This window comes from Thermobia domestica, chromosome 2, assembly GCF_964235325.1.
Source record: "Thermobia domestica chromosome 2, izTheDome1.hap1.1, whole genome shotgun sequence".
Classification (NCBI taxonomy): domain Eukaryota; kingdom Metazoa; phylum Arthropoda; class Insecta; order Zygentoma; family Lepismatidae; genus Thermobia; species Thermobia domestica.
The window spans coordinates 30,981,701-30,998,185 of NC_137455.1; positions in this window are offsets into that span (position 1 = coordinate 30,981,701).

Sequence of the window (16,485 nt, forward strand, 5' to 3'; positions counted from 1 at the left end):
GGCCTCCAATTCTTAACATACAATGCTAATATTAATACAAAAAACACAATTTAGTTATTTGTAAGAGAATTTTTAATGACTTGCCCCCCTTAAATATTCAAGGCCCCGATTTCTCTGTAAATTCGAAGGGAACCATTCACACGCAGAAGGTATATATATATGAGGATTTTAAGACAAATTTCGTTAAAATTATGCCAAACATTTTATATTCATAAATACAATACGGGGCCGCACATGAGCTTTTGGTGCGCAGGCCCCCCAGGATCGGCGCCCTTCTTCATGGCCCCTCAAACCTTTGTGTCTGGTTGCGGGCCTGATGAGATATTATATTTATGTTTATCGTCCTAACATCAAACATTTTATTGGGAACAATCATGTAATTTTTTTAGATTTTAGAAAGCCTGACGTTCTTAACTTAATTGTTAATAATGAATGAAGATATCAAAATTCATTAATATGTAATACGAAGAGTAAGTTATGTAGGCCTATAATTTAGCGAAGCTAACTCATGTATACTAAGTATTGTTTTAGTGCGGCAAAATATCAATCTAATATGTGTAACTCTCAGTGGCAAAGGAAATGAAACCTGCAGTACCTTAATAAGTGTAGTCTCCGGCAAACTTTAGCACGGCAGAACCAACTACTGAACATAGAGGTGCAAAGTGTATGACACGGAGTTGTGTAGGGTACTAAATACGAGGGGGGACCCAAAACAAACGGGAAATTCGTCGTAACTTCTTTATTTCTCAATATTTTTACACCAAATTTTCATCATCTTCAAAGTATTGTCCTTGGACCGCAACGCATTTCTGCAAACGATCCTTCCATTGTTCAAAACAGTTTTGAAAATCACTTATCGGGATCTTCTTTATGACCTCCAGCGATTTTTGTTTTACCTCCTCCACAGTGGCAAAACCTCCTCCACTGGCTTGATTGCTGCTTTGATTCGGGGTCATAGCCATAGTACCACGATTCATCATCAGTAATCACCTTGGCAAAAAAGTCAGGGTCCTCTTTGAGCTGATTTTGAAGTTCAACACATGCCCCAAGTCGACGCTCCTTTTGCTCGTCTGTGAGAAGGCGAGGGACAAATTTGGCTGCAACCCTTCTCATTTACAAATCTTCTGATAAAATCCTCTGAATTGAACTCCACGATATTTCAGACACTCACAGAGTTGATTAATGGTTCGGCGACGGTCTTCACGAACGAGGGCATTGATTTTTTCGACGTTTTCGTCAGTTCTTGCTGGGGTTGAGGGGCGTTCTGAACGGGGTTGGTCTTCAATTGACAGTTCTCCATTTTCAAAACGTGCAAACCACTCGTATACTCTGGTTTTACTTAGGGCAGCATCCCCATAAGCAGTTTTCAGCATTACAGTAGTTTCCGCGGCCGATTTCCCCAACAGGAATCCAAATTTCACAGACGCCTCGATAATCTGCCATCACGTTTTCGCCGAACTGGAAAAAGTTGGTTTACTAAACAAACTCTCAAGAGCGAACCGATGCATTCACAGCGACACAACTTCGCACACTGACGCAGGTGACGTGATCGTAACGGACAATTGGTACAACAATGGGTCCCCCCACTCTCCCTCCTCACTGCAGCACAATTCCCGTTTTTTTTGGGTCCCCCCTCGTATTTTTCAAAACCTAACAATTTTTCTTTTGTCTGTTTTTCATAAGTGAAAAGAGGTAATGAACTGTAACTTATATTAATAATAGATAATGCTATTATACACCAGAAAATAGGAATCGAAAGAATTTTCAGTGTTGCTATCCATGGAAATTACAGTGTGACCAGAATTTGAATTACCCAAAAATCTAGGTTATGGCAGTGACTAGAAAGATGAACTCAACGGCAATTGATGACTTATCATGTTGTCTGTGTTTCTTGTTAATTACTTTTTAAATAATATTTGTATTTAAATTCTACCGTTTATTAAAATTTATTTATTTTGTACTGTTTATTTCAAAACAAATACAAATATTATGTAAAATGTAGTTAACAAGGAACACAGGTTAGTTCATTTTTCTAGCCGCTGCCATAACTCAGATTTTTGGGTGTTTCAAATTCTGGTCACGTGTAATTTCTATGGATGGCAACACTGAAAATTCTTCTGATTCATATTTTCGGGTGTAGAATAACATTATCTATTATTGAGGTAAGTTACATTTCATTATTTTTTTCATTTACGAAAAACTGTCAAAAGAAAAATTGTTAGCTTTTCAAAAATATTTAGTACGCTGTACCCTTAACTGCAAATTTAATCGTCCGGTCATCAGAGAACTTCTTCCCGGACAAAAATGATCTATGCTGGATTTTAAAGGACATTTTTCAGTGGGTTTCATGATTTTCTAGCCTTTAATGATCCTCGTTGATTGCTTCATCTTGGGGAAAGATATGATGGATCACCCGTTCATAATCTACAATTCCATTAACTCATTCTGGGCCTTTGTAAATGATTTTTCTTTTTTATTGTGATTCCGCTACTGCACCTACAATTTACGGTTTTCTCGGCTAATTTACATTTCATGCGAAGGAAAATCTGATTTAGGAAACTTTGCTGGGAATTCTGTATACTCAATAAACTACACATAACTCTAGTAAGAGCTCTTTATTTGCCAGTATTCACTTATGTGGCACAAAATAAGTCAAACTTTCAAACTTTCCATTTACAATTACCTATATGACAACATAATATTCTGTGACACTTCTTCAGCTGCGTTGCTGCTTTCGGAACATCTCGCTTCAGCGGTGTCCACGGAAAGTTCGGTATAAAGTGTTATAGGCCAGTTTCAACAGCGTTAATTTGAAAACCCCGTGAAGTCGCAACGTTTTACGAAGCAATGAGCTATTGATTAATCTTAGGACAAATAAATAACAATTATAATTTTTTAAACAGTAGCAGGGCAAAAGTAGAGGCTTCCTACGTAAATCAGCATAAACATATACATTTAATTTTTAATCTCAAGTTAAGAAGATATACTCTCTCTTTAGTTTGATAACGTGCAAACTGTAACGAAAAAAGAATAGCTCTAGTTTGTGTAAAACGCACATTAAGACACAAAATTTTGAATCTTTAAAGTACAGTGGCTTGTGATATGAACATAGAAAGATTAACACAGAAAGCACTTTCAACTTGTAAAATGGATGAAGGATTGGTTGAAAAGTTTCCGTTATACTTGATTGTGTTAAAAACTCAAGGTAATAACACAACAATATATGGTATGTTACGTAAACAGGACAAAAATACCATAGTTGATAGTTGAATAAAATGGTAGCAGCGGGAATTTCTTTAGCTGCTAATCTAACTATATGCATTGCCATATAAAACAAATTTAATTCCTGAAGTGAGGAGGGAGGTATCGAAATGGATCTTCGATCAGCAAGAAACACGTTTTTTGTTGCTCAAAACTCCACAAATCGTTGATATAGAATAAACTTTAAATTATTAAACACAAGATTGGGTAACAAAGAATTCAGAAAATTATCTACCAAGTGATAAGTTGAAGAATACGCTAGTCTAAATTATTCTGAAGATCATAAATAGAATGCATTGAAACGATAAAGAGAAGAGGAACATAGAAAGTCACGAGATCACAATGTTAAATATCGAAGGAAGTTTATGGAACATTATTTAAATAATTATTTTATTATTTTTAATCCCATCCCTTCTACTCTTGCATTCATAATCTTAAGTTAAGCCAAACACGTCTGAAAAGCATATTCAGAGTGTAGCTCAACTTATATCAAAAATTTTAAATTTATTTCTTCTTAATAATAGTTACCTTTATTCTTGTTTGAAAAAATGTATATTCTAGTGTCTCGCCCTTTTACCATCAGAATCTTAATACTAAGTTTTTTAAAAAAAATATGCAATACTCCAGAAAAAATGTTGAATTATTAATCTCAATAACAAAAAGCTGTTAATATTAGCTGCTGCAAAAACTAATTGTTTTTATTATAAACAAAATATTTGTTCTATACAAAATAATAAATTAGGTAAGCAATGTCATCTCTGATATATATTTTGAAGTATTTCTAGTCTAATGAAATTTTGATTTAATTGATATGATAAAAGTAATATTGTGTATATGCAGATTTCAAGCCCATGAATATGGTGCTAGTGATTCCAACTATATTTAAACATTTCAAAATGAAATAAAAAATATATAGTGCATAAAAAAGGCGTTTTATCATCAAGTTCATACAACGTTAGGTATTTACTTAGGTATGTACCATAACTGTCACAAAATAACATCATTGTAGTTACATTCGTCCATGAACTACTGCTATTTCTTAAAATTTAAATGTCTAGAAAATAATGTCAAATTATCCAAATCCTCTAAAATATAATATATTATTTTTAAACTTTGAGAAAGGCTAATGCAAAGAATGTAACGCTACAACTTTGAAAACTTAACGTCAAGAGATAAATAGCTTGAAACTTGTGAATCTTTGATATTACAAGGGATCATTTATATTGATAGTAACATTGCCGAATCAAACAATGCACAATCGATAGAGTGAAGAAATATTAGAAATCCAAAGTTTTACGTGTCGACACCCAGAAACACAGGAGATACAGAGGAAATAAGGATCTGAAATCATGTTAAGATAGCAATCCAAAAGACACACTGACACAGAAAGAACTTGAAAATGATTAAATTAATCAAAATTACATTTGCACAACAGTATTACAAGCAAACATTGTACACAAAGACATGCTCAACAACTCCATACGTATTACAGTGTTGCCAACTGAACACAAAATGAAGTTTTGTTAAATGGCCCAGAAAACAATTTATAACTTCTAACAAATGTAATTATGAGTAGAACCATACCTGTGACATCTTGATGTAGAGTGTTACCTACGTTTGAGGATAAGTCATATGAATTTCTTTATGAATCTTCGATGTAGGAGACTACACACAGTACCGGTACACGATTCGAACTAGTTAAAACGAAAATATGAGACCACAAACAAGAATATGATCACTGAAGTACGAAAATGAGGGGTGAAGGACAGTGTCGAAGTAGTTTTACCCAAATTGAAAATCAGAATGGTATCAAACACAACACACAAAACGTCATATAGGAACTCATATAGGCATATCTTCAAACATTAGAAACACTGTACATCAAGACTCCACAGATTTGGTTCTAGTCATAATTAGATTTGCTAGATGTTATAGATTTTGTTCCGTGCCATTTAACTAAACTTCATTTTGTGCTCAGTTGGCAACACTGCATTATATATAATGTTATTGAGCATGTCTGTTGGTACAATATTTGCTTCCTATACTGTTGTGTAAATATCATTTTGATTACTTTAATCACTTTGAAGTATTTTTCTTTTGCAGTGTATCGTTCGCTTAGCTATCTTCACATGATTCTGGATCATTCTTTCCTCTGTATCTCGTGTGTTTCTGGGTGTCGGTCCGTAAAATTTTGTATGGCTCATAATTCTTTACTACTCTATCGATTGTGCATTATTTCATTGGGCAATGCTACTAACAGTATAAGTTGTTCCTTTGTTGGCTTTAAAATGCGAGGATTGACTAAAAAAAGTAATGGAACTGCAACTCCATCAGTAGTATAATTGGAGCAGTGGGCAGCACAGGCGCAGAATAATCACGAATCTCAGAGAAAAGAATGATTACATAAGATGCCGCTGTATGTCGGGTTTAGTCTGTGAGCAAAGATTGAAGATAGAGATGTGCAGCGGTCTTGATGTACCAATGGCAAATGTGAAAATTGAGCAGCGTGTTAACTTGAAAATCCTTGTAAAATTAAATAAATCACCGAGTGAGTGTGTATGCTGCAAATTCTTTGAGGACATGTATGGTGATGATACGATGAAATGTATGCAAGTATTCGAGTGGCATAAACGCTTCAATGAGGAACTAGAGAATTATGATGATGATGAAAGACAAGATTTCACTGTTACAGTAACCAAGTTCATAGACTTAGATTTCTTATGATAGGAGACATTGTTGGTTTATATAACGAGTTTATCTGCCCAATTCTACACGACGATTTGGAAATGTAGTAGATTTGCATTAAAATGTTCCCAATAAACCTCACACATGAAAAAGGGCTTTCGAAAGCAGATATGCTGTACCATAATGAAACGCCTGGAAGCGTACTTATTAACGATAATCGTCACTCGTGATGACACGTTCATCTATCAAATTAAACCTTACATAAAATATAACACATACATTTGGAAAGTTCCTCTTCATCGGTAATGAAAAACACGTGAAAGTACAAACTGACATAAAGGTGTGATTTTATATAAATGTCATTCTCCTGATTGAATAGTACAACTATGTCAGACAATGAATTGGTAGTTTCATCAGCAAATTCTAAGCTACAGACGCTACAGGAACACATGCGAAATAAAGCCCTCTCCTGTGGGAGAACAATTAATAAATTGTTCACCAGAACAATGTTCCTTCGTGTACGGCCTTAGCGGAAAACAATTTCTGGCAGTTATAGAGACTCCAGTTTTGGAACACTCCTCTTGTTCTATGGACTTGGGTCCTTACATTGTTCGAAGATGATATCCTTCATGAAATGAACTCATTTTCACACTGAGGATGAGATAAAGCGAAGAACGTCAGCAGTGCTCAAGATAGTGATACCTGATGGTTTCAAGCAACTGCTTCTAATAACGGGAACTTTCTATGCAAACGTGTATAGAGTAGAGAGCGTAGATTATTGAATAACAAGGCTTCAATTTGTAATTTGTGACAATTAACCGTAGCTTTGGCAAAAGTATTGTTATGATTTTATTCAGACCTCCTATACCTGTCTTATTTGATTTCTTTCTTTCCAAGGTATGAAATAGGTTCACATTCACTAATTACTCTCTAATTGTCCTTGAATTGGAGAAAAAATGTATTATTTCATTCTCTGCTTTTATTGATATTTCTTTTATTGTTGTCATATTCGGTGCGTATTTTGTTACGCTACCCAGTGCTCTTTTATCACATGATTGTGCGTCATATCGCATCATATTCCTTGTTTATTTGCTCCTTTGTCTGTTCCCAAGAATATGGTGTCCCTTACAGTATCTCTTATCACTTGGGGCGAATGTGCATGCCTTAAGCACCAGATAAGAAGGAATATTAACATCTCGGTTTATTTAATCTACCCATTTTTCTTACATGGACTTCCATCTGCTTCTCTTCTAATTCCACTTTCTTTCATTGCAGATCCATTGCTTCAATGTAATCTTTAACAAATGGCAGGAGCAATCGTAACGATACTTCGTGCACATATTACTTCCAGTTTGGAAGAATGTACTGTTTTGATACGACTCTTTAACACACGTAGGAGAACAGGATAAGGTAGACACATATATACAAATAATCGAAAATGAACGATTTTAGCTTCAAATCTACTGGTATAGTTCTCGGTGTTCATGAGCTGATTTGCGGCAGATTAGATGCCCTTTAGTGTAAGCGCGTTGTGCAAGGTAGATTCAGGTTCCATCTCCATTATGCTTTCATGTTGTATGGATCACACATTAAATTGTATGCACACATGCCATATGGTTTCGAAGCTGAAAGTGAATTTAAATTTTACTTCATACATCTACTTATGATGAAAATGTTTGGAAACTTGTGTAAGAACACGTTTGCCCATATTCTTTTATATATTCGTAATTCTATTAAATTTGTAGACTTCCGATCTATGCTATGCATAAGTACGGAACAACTTAGTGTCTTTGTCCATTTATTGACATATATCAGCTTAGAAACTTTAAGTGATATCGAGAAGTGTTTCTTTGCGATTGATTTTGTGTTACAAGAATAGGCTTAATCTCATCCGTTAACCTTCTATTAAAGCCGTTAATGGTTCAAATGAACCATTTCCTTTTCCAATCTATATCGCCATAGAACAAAAAGGACAACACATAGCGATAACACATTTTATGCAAACGATTAAGCGTCTCAAGACAACATATCATCACAACCGGCAATACTCTATGAAAACGCGAAGAATCCAAATGTGCTATTACTTCCTTTTCAATACTAATTTCTTTAGAGAAAATCGGTAAGATGTGATGAAGCCGTTTATTGCAGCCGAACTTTCTAGCCAAGAGTATTTTATATTTGGTAACTAAACTCTCTATTGAGTCCAGAACAGGATAAATTTAACTATTTTACGTTTAGAAATATATAGCCATAGAACAAAAACGGTAAAAATAGCAACAAAATGTTTCCTTCAAGTGATTTAATGTACCAAGAGAGTATGTCACAGCCCGCAACACTTTTCCGATACCAGAAGAGGTTGAAAATTCTACTGCATCCTCTATTTCAATACTGACTTCTATACAGCAAAAACAGTGAAAGATATCGAGATGGGCTTTTCCTGCACTCGATTCAGGTTCCAAAGAATAGATTACTCCGTGTCCTCAGTTACACGTCTATTCAAAGCTGAATTGTTTCAAATTAACCATAAATTAACCATTTTATGTTGAGGTTTCAACTTTTATCGTCATAGAACAGATACGATAATACGTAGCGACCAACGGTTTCTTGTAATCTCAGTTCTCAATAGTATAAGTATCTTTACAAAGTCAACTTTCTATCCTGACCGGGAGTAGTTGAGTTTACTAGTATTTCTCGTATCAATAAGATCTTCCATAAAGCGAATATCGAGTCTTCTTCTAAAGAATAGGTTCTGTTTCTGCTAAATTTTCTATTCAAACAGGAAATAATTAAACTATTTTTGCCTTAACATTTATCACCAAAGAACAAATGTAGTGAGGGTCAAGCCGTAGGCATAGGGCTTTTATATGAATTCGGCGTCCGAGCAAAACGCTCTAGCTTTAGTCTTTCTATTCTGTTGCAATCCGTAGTTATACCTGTAAATGCACTAATTTACTTTTAAACATTGAATTCACATAGTTTGGAAATCTACGACAAACGAACATTAGATATTCATGGGGTAATTTTGATAAATTTTACTTCGTTCCAGAAAAGAGGATACATCGGCAATTTGATCAGCATATGGGCTTAACGACCACATAAATACGTCTGGGGAATTCGATTCATGGAGGAAACACATTCATCAGGTCTATAATTTTGTATCAAAATAATATAAATTTTTCCTAGATTGAAATCATATTCTTCAGTTTTGAAAGGAATTATACTGGCATGTAGTAACCCTAAGCACTCCTTGTAAAGATTTTATATTTTATATCACTTAAATTTCTGGAACTATATTTTACGACTAATCTACTATGCGTTCCAAAACGGTAAAATAGGACATTAACTTTTCTTTTAACGTTTGAGATTTATAGATTTTAATACAAAAATTTAACGTTAGTAATATAACTTTTCTTGTACTACAAATGGTACAGGCTTTATGTTACCGATATTCTATTGTAAATTGATCACATAAAACAGTAATCGCCTTTATCATGCAGTGATCAAAACAGTATCATAACAAATCTCAATACTGAGTCCAGTCAAGCTTCACTAGCGTTCCGCGGCATCGAAACTCTACAAAAGAAAGAATTAAAGATTCGTTAACGTAATTATGTTGCTATATTTGGGTGAGTTTTATTCATATTTTCAATCATTCTAAATTCATATTCCTTGAAAAGAATTTTAGAACGGAGTTTAAATATTTTTCAATGTTACTTATATAGTTCTTTATGTTCAATTAACACATTACTCCGCATTCATCTTTGTCAAATCATATGATGAATTTAAAGGAGAAGTATAACCGTTTGTACTGTACAAATAATAATGTTCCTTGTTATGCCGTTTAACGGGGAAAATGGAATCGATACGTTCTATACAGCGGAGTAAGATGATATGCGTGATAGTAAAACTCCATGTGTAAAAGCAAGATAAATTAATTTCTTTCTTAACCTGAAAACGTTGCTATCCCGGAAACAAGCTAGCTATTAAAAGAAAACTCAAATTAGGAAATACTCTCCTCAAGCATTGCCTTGTAACATTACGTCACGTACATTCTGTGAAATCCTGCCAAGTCCTAAAGCATATGTCAAGTTAGGTTTATGTTTAGGTTATACTACTTTTTATTAGTTTAGGTTAAATTAGATTTGATAGTGTTTGCTTTATTGTTTTATAAGTAATCGGTACATGGCTTTTTGAAAGGGTCCTCCCTAGTAAAATAAAGAAATCAGCCATTGATACAATTTTTTCTTGATTTATCCAAAGTGTTAATTTGGTATCTAAAACAATTTGATCCCCTGCTACTACCCCTTACAAAATTATCGCGTGATACATGTTCAAAATTGATTTTTTAAAGAAATTTAACTGGGGCTGATCTGATCGAAATATTTTGTCTTCACAGGTTGTAGATACTACATACGTGGAAATGTGATATTTTAAGAACATCGATGCATATTTCCTATGGTTTTGAAAATTTCAAACATATCGTAATTTTGTGTTAGACATGTCACTATTCTTTTTGTTTACAATTTTATAATAACCTTAGGTGCAATATATATATATTTTTTGAGGAATGAAAATGGTGGTAACATTGTCAAAAAGGAAGAAAACTGAATTCACACTTATTTTTGACTAGTTTATCGACCATTTTAGAGTCCTCAAAGTTAAACTTGAAACTTTTCTTGCCAGAGTTCACGATTTTCCTGTCTCTTGCGTCCCTTCCACTTCTGTTGTTCTTCCTCTGCTTCAATTGTGTTCATTTGGAAACAAAAGTGCCGAATATCTGTCACTTCACCCAATGTTTCACTTCAACACTTGTTCAACAAAGTTACTCATACCTCGCGTCCACTCCTCGTAAATACCAGTACTTCCTTCACTTGTCGTATACAGTGACGCTTCCTATTACTCTCATTTGGGAACGACAATTTGCTACCGGTGAGTAGTGTTTTTGCACAACTGACGCTTTGAATACGCACTAGAGACAGTGGGAAGGTAAGGTAAAAGAGAAAAGGTAACATTGATTGAAATATTTAATGCTGCGATATTTCGAAACTATGTATATAACTTTATGTGAGTATATGCTGGATTGTTATTTATGTTTCCATACGTAAAAGAACTTTTCCAATAAGATAAAATGCAGCCTACATTTCAAAAGAAAAAAATATGTCAAATTAGTTGCTACTCGAAAGTTTGTAACATAATGACAAAGCCAGCTTGTACACACATGTATACATAGTTTTCAAATCTTGTATTATTAAGTATTTCAAGTAATGCTGCATTGTTCTACACTAAATAACATTGCGACATGTATTATAATACTGTACCTAAAAGAACAAACAAGTCTGCACAAATTTTCCCGGTTGTGACTATTTGATTGGTATCCCTGCTTAACTGTTTCCGACAATACTCAAAGTTGGACTAGGATAGTTTTTGTCTAAAAGGTATCAGGATAAAAGATGTGCTAAATTCAGTACAGCATTTCCTCGTGCACAATCCTGATGAAACAAACTTATCGGACGACTCTGATTTGAAAAATATGTTCGGCTGCAGGATATGAAAAGAGTGGAGAGAGTGCAGGATTACTCTAAAATTAATATATATCTCTTGGTGAACATCAATGCAGGCGGAGAATCGCCAGCTCCACTTGCAGATCCAAAATAAAAAGCCTCTACAAAGACTGGACAGTGGATGCCCCTGCAGGAAGTGTCTATCGATTTTACGAAAATTGGTTGTTTTGAGCCTAGAGAATTTGAGAGCTGGTTTTTCACGATCCTTTTACCGTGCTCCAAGAAGACGGACAGAAAGGAATTGATTGTTGCAGTATAACGAAATACTTTGGATAGTTTAATAATTACCTGTACCTTGGGCAGAAAGTGCTCATACATGTGCACTATACTTAATAGAATGTTAATTTAATATTAACAAAAGAAGAATGTTTTTAATATCTGTAAGAGATATAGATAGTGTTATGTAGTGGGTTGCTATGTAATTGTTTATGGATACCTAATCATCTTGTATGTGTGTATGACAATTTGAATGAAAATATATTAAAAAGTGTATCAACTAATAAACCATTTAGTACCGTTCATCGACTTTATAATTCTGATCGAAAAGGTGAGAATAAGAGTATATAAAATTATTAAAGATAATTTTACATGCAAATGATTACTACCACTCAAGATTTATATATCATCGATCGAACCAGGTTGACGACTACCATTGGTGAGTCGTTATAAAAATTTTGGTGCCGGAACCCGGGACTTGCTGTAAATTCATATCCCGAAGCAAAGTAAGGTTGAATTTACTTTTGTAATAAAGTTAATGAATACAAATTTCACAAAACTGAGAAGTGGTAAAATAATTATAAGAAAAATGAACGGTGAGGCAATAGAAAATGAATCCAATGATGGTGATAACGGTGAACATAGTGTAGCACCAGGAATGACATTCGAAGAACGAATCTTGCTAGCCTTACAGCGGCAAGAACAATGTCGAAAGGACGATTTTGAAGCCATGAAACAAAATTTGGTCGAATTGAAGCAGAAGATAGAACAGAAGTCCGAAGAATCTAACAAGCAATACGAGGAGTTAAAGCAGACGATAGAGCATAAGTCCGAAGAATCTAACAAGCAATATGAGGAATTAAGTAGACGAATGGAACAGAAGTCAGATGAAACGAAACAGTCAATTGTTCAGGCGATGAATGACATCACATCGCAGTTCGAGTAAAAGTTAAAAAGAATATCCGAGGATTGTCAGGATAAGCACAACCACCAAATTCAAGAAATCAGTGATGTAAAAAAGGATTTAGAAGTAATAGAATCTTCTGTTCAACAGCAAAAGATTCAGGTCATCAATAATTCTAACAACATACGTGTAAATACGCAATTGATAGCTACTCTACAGGAAGAAATTAGAACGCTACAGGTTAAGGACAACACATACCACAATAATATAGGTAATGATCGCTTAGAGTTTCCCCACTCACCAGAGATGACTTCGCCTTCACCTGTGTCTGATGAGGATATTATTTTGGAAGAAATACATCCGAAGAGGACAGATGGGCGGAAAAGGGATGGTGCAACGACACATCACGTCATGGATAGGAATTGTCACCCAATAAGTACACGGAATGATAAAAGGAAGGTAAAGTTAAGTGTTAAGATGAGTGAAATACGGGCTATGAGTAAATTCAGTGGTAAATGTAATGAGAACGCTACTTCTTTCCTGGAAAAATTTCAGGACGAATGCAATATAATGTGTATAGATAGATCACAATATATGAAATTAATCCCTCATGTATTACTCCCACCATGTTCTTTATGGTTTAAAGCAGTACGTGATCACATCAATACATATGAGGAATTTAAGGCAGCACTGATCGCGAATTATGAAAATGACTTTTTGCTTGCAAATCGAGATGCCACCATTAGAAATCAACATTTCAATCCTCGTTTGCACAAATCTGTTGTTGAGTTTGTCGTAAATACATACAACGAATTAAAAGTCGTTAATCCATTACAATCGGAATCTAGAATAATAGCATCGATTCGAAATTTGCTCCCATTTAAGTTACAACAGATCTTGTTTTCTACACAGTGTGTGAGTTTCAACCATTTATTAATGCTTGTCCAATGCTATGAAACCCAATACCATGCTTTGAATCAACAAGTAGGAGTGGGTAAAAATAAGAATAATTCAGATCATTTTGTACCTGTTCGGAATCTAAATATCCGAAGTGTGAATGATACGGAACACAACCTAAGTCGAGTAAATTCTAGCAATCAAAACGAGCAAAATAGGCAAAGTTACGTAGGGAATACACCTAACCTAATTAATCGTAGCAATCCTTATGTTAGATCATATAATCAAAACAGGTTTAAAAATAGACGGATATGGCGAAATTCCAGGAATACAACAAACTACGTGGATAGACGTAATTGGAGGTCAAGAGATGGCACTTCGCATCAAGATCCAGGTATCGAAGTAATTCCTGTACAGAACAGTAATACGGGACATAATCATGATTGTGCTGTACAATGTACTTTATTGGAACCATACACGAGTATGAATTTAAACTAATTGCGGCTGATGTGGTAGGGGTTAAACCCATATCAGCTTTAGATTCTCATGAACATTTATTTACAAATTTAAGTGATAATTCTTATGCACATTTATCTTCCAATTTACATGTTCATGTTAATGATGAAAATGATGTTTCACATGACGTCTCTGTAAATAATTATTCGGAAATAGCAATTAATAGATGTCAGTACCAATTTATACCTGTTGTAAATCGTTGTTGGTTCGAAGATGATACTGTCAATGATGGTTTTAATATTGAAGAAAATTTTGTATTTTTAAAATCATATAGTACAGCAAAAATACCTATTAAAGTCAATGGGTTAAGTACTGAAGCTTTACTTGATACAGGAGCAAATGCCTCTCTATTATCGTATTCATTGTGGAAAGCAATTACTAGTAATTATTCGAATCCTAAGCTACAAAAAGCTGAGAACCTTATTATAGTTGATATTACCGGTAAACATAAAAAGAGATTAGCTGGAATTACTCGTGTGACAATAACTATTCAAGATTTTGAAATATCAATCCCCATTCTGGTAATAAAGGAACTGAACGAGAAATTAATTTTGGGTTTAGATTTATTATCTCAATTGCGTGTCATGCTTGATTTTAAAAACCAAACGTTGACTATACCTGGCATACCTCAGGAAATCGTTCAGAAACTGCTTCCAAAATTAGATAATATTGCTTGTCAATATAATAATATTCGTCATGCAGTGAATAATGTTTCTGTTAGTACAGAAAGTGGTAAATTAAATGATCGACGAACGAAAGACACACAAAATTTGGTGGATTTAAAACACGATGTATTGTTTTCTGAACGTGTTAAATCACTCGAAAGCAATCTTGATTTTACAGATAATACAGAAAAAGCTGACTTTAACAATATCCTATATAAACATAAAAATGTATTTTCAGAACGTCCTGGGCGTTGCAAGGATTTTGTTTATTCTTTTAAAGTTAAAACAGACAAACCCATAGTAACCAAGCCTTATATAATTCCATATAGATACAGGGAAAATGTACGTCAGCAAATTACAGATATGTTAAGAGATGGGATCATTAGGCCTTCACGAAGCGTGCATCTTAATCCATTACATGTTGTTCCCAAGAAAAATGGTTCTCTACGTGTGGTATTAGATTTGAGACGTACGAATTGTCACATTGATCTGGAACAAGTGAGGTATCCTCCAGTGGAAGAAATACTAGCTTGTTTACAAGAGAATGCTGTCTTCGGAAATTTAGACCTAGTAATGGCATATAATCAGGTCGAACTACATGAAGATTCGAAACCGTACACAGCATTTAGTTTTGAAGGTCACTTATACGAATACAACCGTGTAGTTTTTGGGCTTATCAATGGTAGTGCGGCATTAGCATCCTGCTTGAATAAAGTCTTGGGTCAAGACTTACGTAGCAACGTGATAACTTACGCTGATGACATCTTAATAATGGGAAAAAATCCACATGAATATTTGAAGTACTTAGATATAGTTTTAGACAGATTGGAAAGTTCGGGCCTTACTATCAATCTACAGAAATCAAAATTTCTGCAGAATTCCATAGAATTTCTTGGATACCAAATTGATGCCTCTGGTTTACAATTCAGTCAATCTAAAGTACAAGCCATAGAAGATCTGCCTGCCCCATTAAATGTGAAACAGACACGGCAAATATTAGGGCTCTACAATTGGTTTCGCAAAGCCATCCCGCGATTTGCCGAGATAGCACAGCCTTTATTTATGATTATAAAGAAAGGAGTACCACGGCAGTGGGGTCCGATTCAAGAACACAGTTTTAATAAGTTGAAGGAGTGCGTAAAACGAAACATCCATTTGAATCACCCCCGATATGACGTTCCTTTCTATGTTCAGTGTGACGGTTCCCAACTTGGAATCTCTGCAGTACTCTGGCAACCTAATCCAACTATTCAGGAACGGGCTGTTATTCATTGCGCTAGCCGTACTTTAAAGAAAGCTGAAAAAGGATACACCACGACAGAAATCGAACTTTTGGCTGTACGTTTTGCGATACAAGAATTTGCTCCATATCTTAGCGGATGTCATTTCATAGTACTTACCGATCATAATTCATTGCGATACCTTAACAGCGTACAGGGATATAATAACAGACCACTTCGTTGGTCGTTAGATCTTCAAGCTTATGATTTCGAAGTACGACACATTAAAGGGGTAGATAATGGACCCGTAGATACCTTATCACGTCTGTTTCCTGGAGAAGAACAACATATCTTATCCATCAACGAATTTAAGATCTTACAGGATGAAATAGCTACCATTTCAATAGAAGATCTACGAGAACATCAAATGAATTATCATGAATATAAACAAATCATGGAACATTTATCTTCATGCAGTGATGAATGTAATTGTCCCAAACATTGGAATTCCAGATTTAAATTAACCAACGGAATTCTACTTATTAAAGATTTTAAATTCA